Genomic DNA, 14,352 nt, shown 5'->3' with positions numbered 1-14,352 from the left:
CGGTCCAAACACAATGTTACTGCCCAGATGGTCCCCGCTCACCCCCCTGCGCGTCCTTGAGCTTTCAGCGGGCAACTCCAGTATTATGGCTGAGCTCATTCTTTGCTTCCCTTCCCTCCCTTTACTCCCTGTTTCTCACCAGGCTCATTATCTCCCGATTCCCAGGCCGCTTGCTTTGTGCTTAAAGTTATGCTTTGTAGGTTGGATGGTCATTAGCAGCTTTGAACTTGTGGATTGCTCATGCTGTACCTGCGTGTTCCTGAATAAACGTTTACCTGCTTAAGATCTACCTGTCCGAGCAAGTGACTTTTTGGGATTGCTGAGGGCAGCTGAAGAACCTCACAGTTATGCCTCAGTAAGCACCAAACTAATAAGGGCACTTTCACACAGCCCAAATAATGCACTTTCAATCCACTTTCAATGCACTTTGAAGGTGGATTTTACTGTGTGAACTGGCAAAATCCACTTAATCGTTAAGGTGCCCTGAAAGTGGATTGAAAGTGCATTATTTGGGCAGTGCGGAAGTGCCCTAAGTATGATAAGGGAGGGATTCATGTGTATTTATACATGTGTCCACCCATTCACGTTTAAAGCAGTGGTGGGGGCTATTTAACAAAATTGGCATGAACAGGCGAGGGAACCTAAACTCTGGCCTGCCTTACCTTGCTGTGTTCAGTCTTTCCCAACACTTTTCTTCCAGCTTGCCTCACTTTCTGTAACCAGATTTGGACTGGAAGAAAAACATTTACTGACAGAACCCAGTGAGGTAAGGAAGGGGAGGTGAAATGGTTTAACTCCTGTTGCCTAAATGCTGCAGTGACTTAAATGGATTTAAAAGCGGAGTTGGACTGATCTGGGGAAAACTAACCTAATGGTGGATATAAGTAAAGCTACCAGCTAGAGTTGCCAGATCCCTCTTCGCCATCGGCGGGAGATTTGGCGGGCGGAGCCTGAGGAGGGCAGGGTTTGTGAAGGGGAGGGACTTCAATGCCATAGAGTCCAATTGCCAAATCGGCCATTTTCTCCAGGGGAACTGCTCTCTTATCGGGTGGATATCAGTTGTAATAGCAGGAGATATTCTGCTATTACCTGGAGGTTGGCAACCCTACTACCAACTCCCAGGAAATTTCTGGAGAGCTGTGCGGTGGATAGGGTGGCCAGGTCCCTCTTCGCTACCAGCGGGAGGTTTTGGGGGTGGAGCCTGAGAAGGGCGGGGTTTGGGGAGGGGAGGGACTTCAATGCCATAGAGTCCAATTGCCAAAGGTGGCCATTTTCTCCAGGCGAACTGATCTCTATCGACTGGAGAGCAATTGTAATAGCAGGAGATCTCCAGCTAGTACCTGGAGGTTGGCAACATTATACATCCCACATTTAGTATTTGTTCGGATATTAATTAGCTATGCACTTTGATAATCTTGCAATTTTTAACTATTTTAACTATTTAACCATTTTAAAGCAGATCTATTTTGTATTTGTTTTTATCCTGTACTATTTAACTATGCAAATTTGCTTTATTTGATGGTCTATGTTTGCAAATAAATTATTGTTGTTGTTGTTAACCCTACATTATACATTGCTGAGGTCCCTCCCCCCTCAGACCCCACCCTCTCCAGGCTCCACCCCAAAATCACCAGATTTGGTAACTCTACCACTACACCATACTGACTCTCTAGTCTATTCAATGCGCTAGGAATAACTGACCAGTCCAGAATTTGCTAGATTAAATGCATAATCTGGCTAATATGATAAAAAATATTTTGGTGAGAAGGAAGAACCAGCTCAGTTCAGGGTAGTAGACATACTGACCTTCAGGTCACTGGCAAAGCTTGGATCTCAGGGAATAATATATCATTCAGGAACCATCAAAGCAATTCTTGCCTTAGTTTGTGAAACATAATTCCCACCTCTCCTCCCATTAGTCCTTGCAAAGAGGACAGTTATAAATTAACAAAGCTCCCTTGCCCTTAGGTGGGCACCATTCACTCACTGGCATTAATTGGGGAGGAAAGGGGATTTATTTTAAAAACAAAACTAAAAAGGATTAAGTCATATTTAGTCTGTTTAAACACAAAAAAGGATCTTGGCAGGACAACAGAGAGATCTCACACAGAGCCTGTGTATAGGCACAGATGTCAAAATACTCTAGATTCCTTCACCCCCACCAGCCCCTCTTTGGCTGACTGAAATTAAAGTCTTTGAACAACACCATAAATTATTTAACAAAAATCTTTCTTCCCTTCCCCACCCCCACACACAGAGGAGAGAGAGAGAGTTTATGACCAAAGCTCAAGCATTAATTATTTCTCTGGGCCTAGTATAAACATCTAACGGAATTCATTCTCCAATCCCATCATTAGGGTTTCCAGGTCCCTCTTCGCCACCGGCAGGAGGTTTTTGGGGTGGAGCCTGAGGAGGGCGGGGTTTGGGAGGGGAGGGACTTCAATGCCATAGAGTCCAACTGCCAAAGTGGCCATTTTCTCCAGGTGAACTGATCTCTATCGGCTGGCGGTCAGTTGTAATAGCAGATCTCCAGCTAGTACCTGGAGGTTGGCAACCCTAATTATATCTGATTGTGCACATGCTTTTGCCAAATTATTTTTGCATGTGTAATAATACAGAACATTACATGGAATACTACAACATCTATACTATGCATCTTTTAAAACAACAGCATCATATACAACCTTTGCCAGGAAGAAAGCGGCAAGCTGAACCAGCTGCCTCCTATATTCGTTTTGTATTCTGTTGGAGGGTGGCTTGGCCTCACTTCAAAAAGTAGCCCTTTACCTGCCATGAGAGGAAATGCTGGAAGGGATGGAGTGAAAGAGCCAAAGAACCCCTGCTCTTTTCGCGAAAAATGTAGCAGAAAGGTCACCTCAGCAGTCAATAATTTATTCATTATAGCTAGAAAGGCTGAGCAGGCCCGCAAATATAAGCCATTGACTAGACCACTGATTCCCAACCAGGGGTCCGTGGACCCCCAGGGGTCCGCGAGAACTAAATTAAGGTCCGGGAAACAAAGTTATAAACCCATAATAAATTAATATTTTCAATTAAAAGTTCTCTATTATAAAAATATATATTCAAATGTTATTCTAAGTTTAATGTTTAACTAACAGTTATGATTAAAGTTTATTTTCGAATTCTCAGAATTTTTATTTTGAACCTTGGGGTCCCTGCACCGAACAAAAAAGTCCTAGTGGTCCCTGGTCAAAAAAAGGTTGGGAACCACTGGACTAGACAAAGGAGGAGGAAATGAAGGGCAGATCTGAAGGTTTCCTTTTCTTTTCAAATGTTCTGAAGCCAGAAAGGGAGTTTCTCCGAAGAAAAGACAGGAGGGATTCATTTGCAATCAACAACAGAAAAGCTTTAAGGAGAAACCGGTTCCAATGAATTTGAGCAATCCGTTATGGAGCCTGCATTTTGTCTATCAGACACAGATGTGAACGCTAGAGAGTCCGTTATGGAATTTGGATGAAGGGGCTTGGGGCGGCTTCCAGCGTTTTTATGCTCTATCTGGCTGAAGCAGTCCCAGAAGCTTTTTGCTGGACGCAACACTCAAGGCAATTCACACATGCAGTGCTCATCGCCGGGTGACAAGGTTTTTGTTTTTTAAAAAAACACCCATCAGAGATGTGACATTACCGGCAGAGCGACTCTATATGATCTGGACTTGTCTCAGAAAACAACATTGTATTAATTCACAGTGGGTAGCCATGTTAGTCTGTCTGCAGTAGTAGAAAAGGGCAAGAGTCCAGTAGCACCTTAAAGACTAACAAAAAATATTTTCTGGTAGGGTATGAGCTTTCGTGAGCCACAGCTCACTTCTACCAGAAAATATTTTTGTTAGTCTTTAAGGTGCTACTGGACACTTGCCCTTTTCTAACATTGTATTAAGTGCATCAATTTGTTCTGGACATACAATGTTACAAAAATCAAATACAGCTGAGCCTGATGTTTAACAGGTATCATTTTTGGCATGCATAGGGGCCCTGGGGGGAGGAAGATTCCCAAACTTTCCACAAGTGCCTACCTCTTCTGTACTGGTTCAGCAGGGTTTGTAGCCCCAATTGAACAAGCCATAAATTGCCATTAAATGCAACTTGGGCAGAGTATATGGATTGTCATTTGGGGAGCAAGCCTTGGAAGTCCTTGCCGCTGGTATTATCCCCCTTCCCTAGGGCACACTTTGGAAGTTGAAAACCTGCATTCCCAACAAACTGTAACTTGTTCTTTTGCCTATTGATCCCAACCCATGGTATAATCCTCATTTGGTCTCAAGACTTATAGGCAACAGAACAAATCATAGCTCTTCATTTAGTCTAACGTGGACAAAATAGCGATCTATCTAGAGCACTGGTTCCCAACCAGGGGTCCGCGAGAACTAAATTAAGGTCCACGAAACAAAGTTATAAACCCATAATAAATTGATATTTTCAATTAAAAGTTCTTTATTATTAAAATATATATTCAAATATTATTTTAAGTTTAATGTTTAACTAACAGTTATGATTAAAGTTTATTTTCAAATTCTCGGAATTTTTATTTTGAACCTTGGGGTCCCTGCACCGAACAAAAAAGTCCTAGTGGTCCCTGGTCAAAAAAAGGTTGGGAACCACTAATCTAGAGAGCCAGTGTGGTGTTAAGAAGATAACATAAGAACGTAAGAAAAGCCCTGCTGGATCAGACCAAGGGCCATCAAGTCTAGCAGCCTGTTCACACAGTGGCCAACCAGGTGCCTCTAGAAAGCCCCTAAACAAGACGACTTCAGCAGCACCATCCTGCCTGTGTTCCACAGCACCCAACATATTCGGCATGCTCTTCTGATCCTGGAGAGAACAGGCATGCATCATGACTAGTATCCATTTTAACTAGTAGTCATGAATACTCCTCTCCTCCATGAACATGTCCACTCCCCTCTTAAAGCCCTCCAAGTTGGTAGCCATCACCACATCTTGGGGCAGGGAGTTCCACAATTTAACTATGTGTTGTGTGAAGAAATACTTCCTTTTATCTGTTTTGAATCGCTCACCCTCCAGCTTCAGCAGAGGACCCTGCGTTCTAGTATTATGAAAGAGAGAGAGAAGCTTCTCCCTGTTCACTCTCTCCAAACCATGCATAATTTTATAGACCTCTATCATGTCTCCCCTTAGCCGCCTTCTTTCTAAACTATGTTGTGGTTAAACAGCGGTAAACTCTAATATGGAGAACGGGGGGATAGTAGGAACTGAACCTGGAATCTTCTGTGTGCAAAGGAGGTGATCTGCCACCACCCCTCCTCTAGGATTACTAACTCCTAGATAGGACCTGGAGTTCTCCTAGGCATGCCAGACTCCAGGTGGGACCTGGGGATCCACCTGGATTACAGCTCATCTCCAGACTACAGAAACCACTTCCCCTGGAGAAAATTGATGCTCTGGAGGGTGGACTGTATGGCATTGTACCCCACTGAGGTCCCTGTCCTCCCCAGACTCCATCTCCAAATCTCCAGGAGTTTCCCAACCTGGATCTGGCAACCCTACCCCCCATCCCCCGCTGGTGGCCAGGAGGGACCTGGGAACCCCAGAATCTCAATGCCTGTCCAGACTACAGATCCCCTGGAGGAAATGGCAGTTTTGGAGAGTAAGATCTAAGGAATCACATCCCCACTGAATTCCATTACCTCCTCAAACCGCCCTCCCCCGGCTTCAATATGGAATTTCCGATGCTGGAGTAGCAACCCTTCTCTCCCCTATACGTTGCCATTCTCTGTTCTATGTATTTCTGTGGATTTTTCTCTGCCTTTGATTATTTTGTCATTTGATTTACATTTGCAGGGAGTAATTTATGATTGGCTTTAAGTAAATTTTTGTTAGCTGCCTCATGGATTAGTCAAAAAGCAGTGCATAACATTTGAAATAAATATATTTAAAGTTTGAGGGGAAAGGGTTTATGGAGGCAGCAAAGAACTATAAGCAAGATTTTTAAAAACTTATGAAGATCAGGATTTGGGAAGAGAGGAGAAATATAAAATGCAGGGTTATTTTTGCAGGGTTATTTTTGTTTGTTTGTCATGCTTTCTGTCAGATATTGCAAAACCGAGATTAGCTGTTAGATATGATAATAAAAGGCTATAATGGCCATTAGGCATTAGCAACCTGTTTTCCAACTCTTTATTTAATAATTAAATTGATGCAGGTAGATACCCATAATTACACTGTGGCGGCAGTCAATCCCGGAGACCTTGCTGGTTTTGCATACTGATGTGTGGAACGGCCAGGGGAGGCAACGCATAGGACCAGACAACAGGGCAGGGAGACACGTCAGATTGTGGTTGAACTGTTCATAACATCAATACAAAACATTCAATTCTTGAAGGACCATCTCTTCCTGCATGAACCCGCCTGACCAACTAGTAGGGTAGATCCGATTTTTGTCCACCTAATCTATTAAACAAAGGCTGAAGCCTTTCTCCAGCCTAAGGAGCCTTCCTCCAACTTAAGCATGGAAGAAGAGTCACATGTTGGAGGAAGGCTCCTTAGAGGATGGTTGGATCCACCCCAAGGTCCTCTTCAGAGATCCAGCTTTGTTAGGGTTGCCAACCTCCAGATACTAGCTGGAGTTCTCCTGCTATTACAACTGATCTCCAGCCGATAGAGATCAGTTCCCCTGAAGAAAATGGCCACTTTGGCAGTTGGACTCTATGGCATCGAAGTCCCTCCCCTCCCCAAACCCCACCCTCCTCAGGCTCCACCCCAAAAACCTCCTGTCAGTAGCAAAGAGGGACCTGGCAACCCTAACTATGCTAGTGGCTACCACCATGGTAAATGGGAGCAAATTCCACAGTTCAATTACTGGGAGAGTGAAGGTCCTTTTGATACACAGCTGCCGCCTAAGAAAGAGACAAGAAGGGAAAATAAGTGGAGGGCCAAAAAACACAGCACAGAAGTCAAGTCTTCCCCTGAGGTTACCCCCTAGCACTGGTATTCAGAGGTTTGGTATCTCTTGACATGGGTGTCCAGACATGGACATTGATCACTATTCAATACATAGACATAGTTACTGATGGACTCTGTCTAATCTGCTTTTAAAACCCACTATGCTTAGGGTTGCCAACCTCCAGGTACTAGCTGGAGATCTCCTGCTATTACAACTGATCTCCAGCCGATAGAGATCCGTTCCCCTGGAGAAATGGGCCGCTTTGGCAATTGGATCAAAGTAAATGGCATCAAAGTCCCTCCCTTCCCCAAACCCCGCGCTCCTCAGGCTCCGCCCCAAACACCTCCCACCGGTGGCAAAGAGGGGCCTGGCAACCCTATGTGAAATGGGACTGTTTCAACTCTAGAAAACTGTACACAGGGGGAGGCTTAAACCCCATCATGGTCAAGATCAAACCATCCAGATCAAGCCCACATGCCTAGGCATCAAGTTCCCAGCGGGATACTCTCAGAACCCATCTGTACAAAGGCCATGTAGGGGACATGTGCACTTTGTATAGTGTGAATCAGGCTACAGTGACAATATACAGGGCTCACCAGGACAACATACGAATACAATAAGGCGATATTTGTACATCACTACGTTTTTTTAAAGGAAAGCTTGGAACTGGTACATGGTTATAATATATAGAATCATAGAGTTGGAAGGGACCACCAAGGCCATCATATCCAACCCCCTGCACAATGCAGGAAATTCACAACTACCTCCCCCCTCCACACCCCTAGTGACCAGAAGATGGCCAAGATGCTCTCCCTCTCATCATCTGCCTAAGGTCACAGAATCAGCATTGCTGACAGATGGCCATCTAACCTCTTCTTAAAAACCTCCAGGGAAGGAGAGCTTACCACCTCCTGAGGAAGCCTGTTCCACTGAGGAACCGCTCTGTTAGAAAATTCTTCCTAATGTCTAAACGGAAACTCTTTTGATTTAATTTCAACCCATTGGTTCTGGTCCGACCTTGAGCAACAGAAAACAATTCGGCACCCTCCTCTATATGACAGCCCTTCAAGTACTTGAAGATGGTTATCATATCCCCTCTCAGCCTTCTCCTCTTCAGGCTAAACATACCCAGCTCCTTCAACCTTTCCTCATAGGACTTGGTCTCCAGACCCCTCACCTTTGTTGCCCTTCTCTGGATACATTCCAGCTTGTCTACATCTTTCTTAAATTGTGGTGCCCAAAACTGAACACAGTATTCTAGTTGAGGTCTAACCAGAGCACAGTAAAGCGATACCATCACTTCGCGTGATCTGGACACTATACTTCTGTTGATGCAGCCCAAGCTGCGTTTGCCTTTTTAGTTAACGCATCACACTGCTGACTCATGTTCAGTGTTTGGTCTACTAAGACCCCAGGATCCTTTTCACACACACTACTGCTCAAACAAGTCTCCCCCATCCTATAATTATGCATTTGATTTTTCCTACCTAAATGCAGAACTTTACATTTGTCTTTGTTGAAGTGCATTTTATTAGTTCTAGCCCGTTTCTCCAGCCTGTCAAGATCATCCTGCATCTTGGCTCTGTCTTCTACCGTATTTGCTACCCCTCCCAATTTAGTATCATCTGCAAATTTAATAAACATCCCCTCTATTCCTTCATCCAAATCATTTATAAAGATGTCATTATAATGCTATAGCAGTCTAGCCATTTCTGGGTTTTTTTAAGCTCAAAAAAGCCCTCCAGTGGCAGGAGGCGAAACAGCAGCCATGGCTGGCTAAGGCAAGGAAAGGACAGAGAAAACTTCCCTGTGAATTCTCTGTTGCCATGAAGCAGTGACAGCTACAATGGAGAACTGTCTCTGAGTATAAGCTCATCTTTGAGAGCCAGCATGGTGTGGTGGTTAAGGTGTTGGACTAGGATCTGGGAAACCCAGGTTTGAATCCCATGGAAACTTGCTGGGTGACCTTGGGCCAGTCACACACTCTCAGCTTCGACCTTGACTAGTATTTGGATGGGAGACCTCCAAGAAACACCAGGGGCACTGATGCAGAGCCAGGCAATGGCAAACCACCTCTGAACATCTCTTGCCTTGAAAACCTTACAAGGTTGCCATAAGTCAGCTGTGACTTGACTGTAAAAAGAACCCCAGCAACCTCATGTAGTGGAGAACTATAAATACTTTAAATACATTAATAATAAGAAGAGGATGAAGAAGAAGAGGACAAGGTCGTGTTGATGGTGGTACTGAGGTGAAAAAAGAAACCGAATTTGTGTAGCCCACCATATAAATCAATTTGGAAAACTGTCAGTCAGCAAACCAAGAATTCTAGGACAAGAGTAAAAACCGCCTGATGGAAAGACTTTAACAAAGAGGGAGAAGTGCAGGTGGAAAAGGTGAGTTATTGATTGCTTCTTCTGCCAAACAAAGAGAACAATCCACATTTGATTCATGCTGCGACTCTTCCCTCCGGAAAGTTAAATACAACTGTTCAAACCAGACAAATCTACAAGGGGAAAAATACACTGTGCAGGAAAGCTCTTTCAAGCCTTATAACCCAGGGTGGAATGTGTGACATTTGGTAGTTTTTCAGAGCCAAATTAGATCCTGATCTACCCTCACTCCCAGAGAAAGATGAAAACAGCTTAGAACTTGGCTTTGTTTTCCAGTGGTTCAAAGGAAATCTCCTTTTATGCAGGCCCTAGGATGATCCAGATGTCAGGCATCTTGACTGTGAAACACCATATGGAAATGGAAAGAAAAAACGTTCCACGTGCAGAATTGGCACATACATACAGCTTAGTCAAACCCTCCCAAAATGCCTTGAAGATTTTTTTCTTTCCTTTTTTATTATTAAGCTTGTATGACCAAAGGTCTTAAGCATAAAACCGATACATCACAAACAGATCAAAAAAGACAAACCAGTATAACATGACAAGACAAAGAAAAAAAAATGAACAGAAAAAACCAATCAATAACATACATTAATAAATGATAACATATCATTAGGAAAGCTGGATTAGATTTGGAGGAAGGTGGAGTGAAAATTGGGGGGAGGAACATTAACAATTTGAGATATGCTGATTGTACTACATTACTGGCAGAAAATAGCAAAGACTTGAAGCGACTACTGCTGAAAGTTAAAAGAGAAAGTGCCAAAGAAGGACTGCAGCTGAACATCAGGAAGACAAAAGTAATGACTACAGGGGAAATACACAACTTTAAGGGTTGACAATGAGCAAATTGAAATTGTTGAAGACTTTCTATTTCGTGGTTCCATCATCAACCGAAAGGGAGACTGCAGCCAAAAAATCAGAAGGAGACTGAGACTGGGAAGGGCAGCCATGAAGGAGCTAGATAAGATTCTGAAGTGTAAGGATGTGTCACTGGCCACCAAGATCAGGTTAATTCATGCCATCATATTCCCTATTACTATGTATGGGTGTGAGAGCTGGACAATGAAGAAAGCTGATAGGAAGAAAGTAGATTCTTTTGAAATGTGGTTTTGGAGGAGAGTGTTACGGATACCCTGGACCACCCAAAAAAACAGATCAGTGGGTTTTAGAACAAATCAAGCCTGAACTGACCCTAGAAGCTAAAATGACTAAACTGAAGCTATCGTACTTTGGACATATTATGAGAAGACAAGAGTCACTGGAGAAGACAGTCATACTAGGAAAAGTTGAAGGCAGCAGGAAAAGAGGAAGACCCAACAAGAGATGGATTGACTCCTTTATAAAGTCACGGCCCTCAGTTTGCAAGATCTGAGCAAGGCTGTTAAGGATAGGACAATTTGGAGGACACTGATTCACCATGAGTCGGAAACAACTTGACAGCACTTAACACACACACAAAAAATACATCTATCTCACAAAGTCTGCAACACATTAAAAATAATATGTATCAATGAGTCTATACTGTTTCTCATAAATCAACAAAACAGTAGTAATTTTAACAATGTTTTAGGGAGATCACTATTGTCAGATATTTAGCAACAGCTCGGATTCCCTACTGCTTGCCTTGCCATTCCCCAAGTCTACTGTGTCCCACATTCTGTCTCTTATATACAATACACTTCTTTAGTATCTTTCCTGCCATGTCACAGTTTGGACAGTGTAAGACAGCGATTCCCAGTGTTCTGCCTGGTGGCATTATGACACCTGCCTATGTGTTTCTGGGCCCTTTGCTTGCTTCATGAGTAGGGTTGCCAAGTCCCTCTTTGCCACCAATGGGAGATTTTGGGGTGGAGCCTGAGGAGGGCAGGGATTGGGGAGGGGAGGGACTTCAGTGCCCTAGAGTCCAATTGCCAAAGCAGCCATTTTCTCCAGGTGAACTGATATCTGTCGGCTGGAGATCAGTTGTAATAGCAGGAGATTTCCAGCTAATACTGGAGGTTGGCAACCCTATTCTTGAGACTTAGGGATAAAATCTGGAATGTAACAGGGATAAAGGGAGAGTCACATCATTATCAGCTGACTGACTAGCAACGCACTAGGTTCAACTCGGGAAGGTGTGGCACAGCCATCTGTCTACAGCATAGGGTTGCCAGCTCCGGGTTGGGAAATACCTGGAGATTTTGGGGGTGGAGTCTGAGGAGGGAGGCGTTTGGAGAGGGGAGGGACTTCAATTCCATAGATTCCAATTGCCAAAGCAGCCATTTTCTCCATGGGAACTGATTTCTATCACCTGGAGATCAGCTGTGATTGCGGGAGATCTCCAGCCACCACCTGGAGGTTAGCAACCGTATGTGAGAAACAGATCTTGGACTAGACGGACCACTGCTGCTGGCATTCAGAGGTATGCTGTTTCTGACCATGGGGGTTCCATTTAGTTATGATATGATTAAAATTCTTTGATCCAGAAAGAATATTACATTTTCCAGTACATTTTACTGGTACAATAGAATATGGAACACAGTTGATCAAGTCTCCATCCCCCCCTTTCCTTCTCTTTCCCACCCCTCAATCTAATTGTGGTAGAATTTATTGGCTACCAACAGGACATACCGAACCACCTATTTTGCCAGTGTGGCTGCATCATTTTACTGTACGGATTCCACTCGCATTATTTGGTTGGTTGATCTGGCAAGGGACCTTGGTAAAGCAAGCTGTAATTCCAGCGCCGTTGCCAGTTGCTCTGCAGACTTAATAGCTGAAATGTCATAGACTTTATTCATCAGGCAACATTCTTTCCTAATTGAGGGTCTTTGTTTAGGAGTTGGATTTTTTAATACTTCACTGAGCTCGGGAGTGATCCTGGCCTTCACGGAAAAACAAAAGGCAACATTTCTCATTTGCTTCAAGGTCAGAACCAATTACATTTCCTCTCCCCTTAACCTGGTCTTCTAGGGAGGGAAGCAAACAGTAAATGAAATGGCCCAACAGTGAACTTCATGGCAGAGCACTAAGGATTAAGGAGAACCATTTTCGGTTCAATGGGGTGGGGGTACGGTTGCCAACCTCCAGGTACTAGCTGGAGATGTCCTGCTATTACAGCTAGAGATCAGTTCACCTGGAGAAAACGGCCGCTTTGACAACTGGACTCTGAGAGCAAGTCCCACTGACTTCTGAGAGGACCTGTTTAGCATGGACTCTTCACAACTTGTATAATCAGTTTGGGTGACAGCAGCTTCTACAGCTTCCCATTAAAAGCAGCAGCTCAAATCACAAACACAGAACTTAAAAGTTAAACTAGCCTCAAATTACAAGCCAAAGAAGGGAATCAAAGAAATACCAGGTAGAGGAATGAGCGTAGCAAATTTGGTGACAGACAAAGTGTAGTGGGAAGGGGATTGCAGAGTCAAGATGCCACCACAAAAAAACCCCTCTTCTAGTTGCCACACACCTTACCGTAACTGGTGGGCAGATTTATATGGGTGTAGGTACGGTTGCCAGGTCCCTCTTCGCCATCGGCGGGAGGTTTTTGGGGCAGAGCCTGAGGAGGGCAGGGTTTGGGAAGGGGAGGGACTTCCATGCCATAGAGTCCAATGGCCAAAGCGACCATTTTCTCCAGGTGAACTGATCTCTATTGGCTGGAGATCAGTTGTAATAGCGGGAGATCTTCTGCTATTACCTGGAGGTTGGCAACCCTAGGTGTAGGTGATCCTTCAAGAATTCTCAAGCCAAACTCTTTAAAGGTAAGAACCAGCCCTGAGAATAGTATTCAGAAATAAATGGTCAATTTAATACTTTTAACTTTGACTGGATATAAAATATCGACATTTATATCACTTTTAGAGTTTTCAAAGTACTTCATATAACTTTTTGCTCTTTAAAAAAAACTGAGTGGCCTTTTAAACTGTGGTTTAAATTCACTTTTACATTTCACTTCTATAGTCTTATTGTTGAATTGTACTGCTGCTTATAGTCATTATAGCAATGCTTTATTGGCTCCCAAACCTTTTTTTTTCCTATGAAGCAATATACACATCGTTTTAAAGAAATAAATCTCACTGTAGCTCTCCTTCAAACATTGTAAGGTAGGTCTGTATTACAGTCTCTGTATTGCAAACGTGGCTGTGAGACAGATTGGCCTAAGGACACCTACAGTACTGAAAGAACACATCCCAGGCAATAATTCCCATCTAACAGACTTGACTAGGCTTCTGAGTAGTCCCATTTAGGATTGCACTGCTAGTGAGTTCAGAGCAGAGGTGAGATTTGGACTGAGGATACCCTGTTTGTGCCTCAACCACTCCTTCTCAGAAAGTCAGACTTTCTAACATCGTAGGAAGCAAAGTGAGACAGCTGCTCCAGGCAGACTTTTTTTTTTTTTTTAATTATATTAAGGATTGCCGAATGAGAGACAGATGGGATTCTTAAAGTGCTTTTCAGCCCCACTGTTGGGATGTATATGTGAAAAGCAGTTTTTTAAATTTTGTATTTATTTCCTTCATATATACCCCACTTTTCTCAGTTTTTCTCTGAACTCCATAAAAAGAAGAATTGTTTTTTATATGCCGACTTTCCCTACTACGGTACTTAAGGGAGACTCAAACCGGCTTACAATCACCTTCCCTTCCCCACAACAGACACCCTGTGAGGTAGGTGGGACTGAGAGAGTGTGACTAGCCCAAGGTCACCCAGCTGGCTTCATGTGTAGGAGTGGGGAAACCAACCCTGTCCACCAGATTAGCCTCTGCCGCTCATGTGGAGGAGTGGGGAATCAAAACCAGTTCTCCAGATCAGAGTCCACCGCTCCAAACCACCACTCCTAACCACTACACAACGCTGGCTCTACAGAAGGTAGATCAAAACCTGTACATGCCATTTCAGCCTAACTTCAGGTTACAAATGAAATACAACCTTATAATTTAGCCATGTCCCGCCAGTGAGTTTGGGATTTTAACCCACTGCCCCTTCCTCTGGGACCTATACTTTGTATCTTCATCATGGCTTCTTGTTCAGAAACCAGACACCTTTCATTTCATAAATT

This window comes from Euleptes europaea, chromosome 13, assembly GCF_029931775.1.
Source record: "Euleptes europaea isolate rEulEur1 chromosome 13, rEulEur1.hap1, whole genome shotgun sequence".
Lineage (NCBI taxonomy): Eukaryota > Metazoa > Chordata > Lepidosauria > Squamata > Sphaerodactylidae > Euleptes > Euleptes europaea.
The sequence above is the reverse complement of the archived record's forward strand: the minus strand, read 5'-3'. Positions refer to the sequence as shown.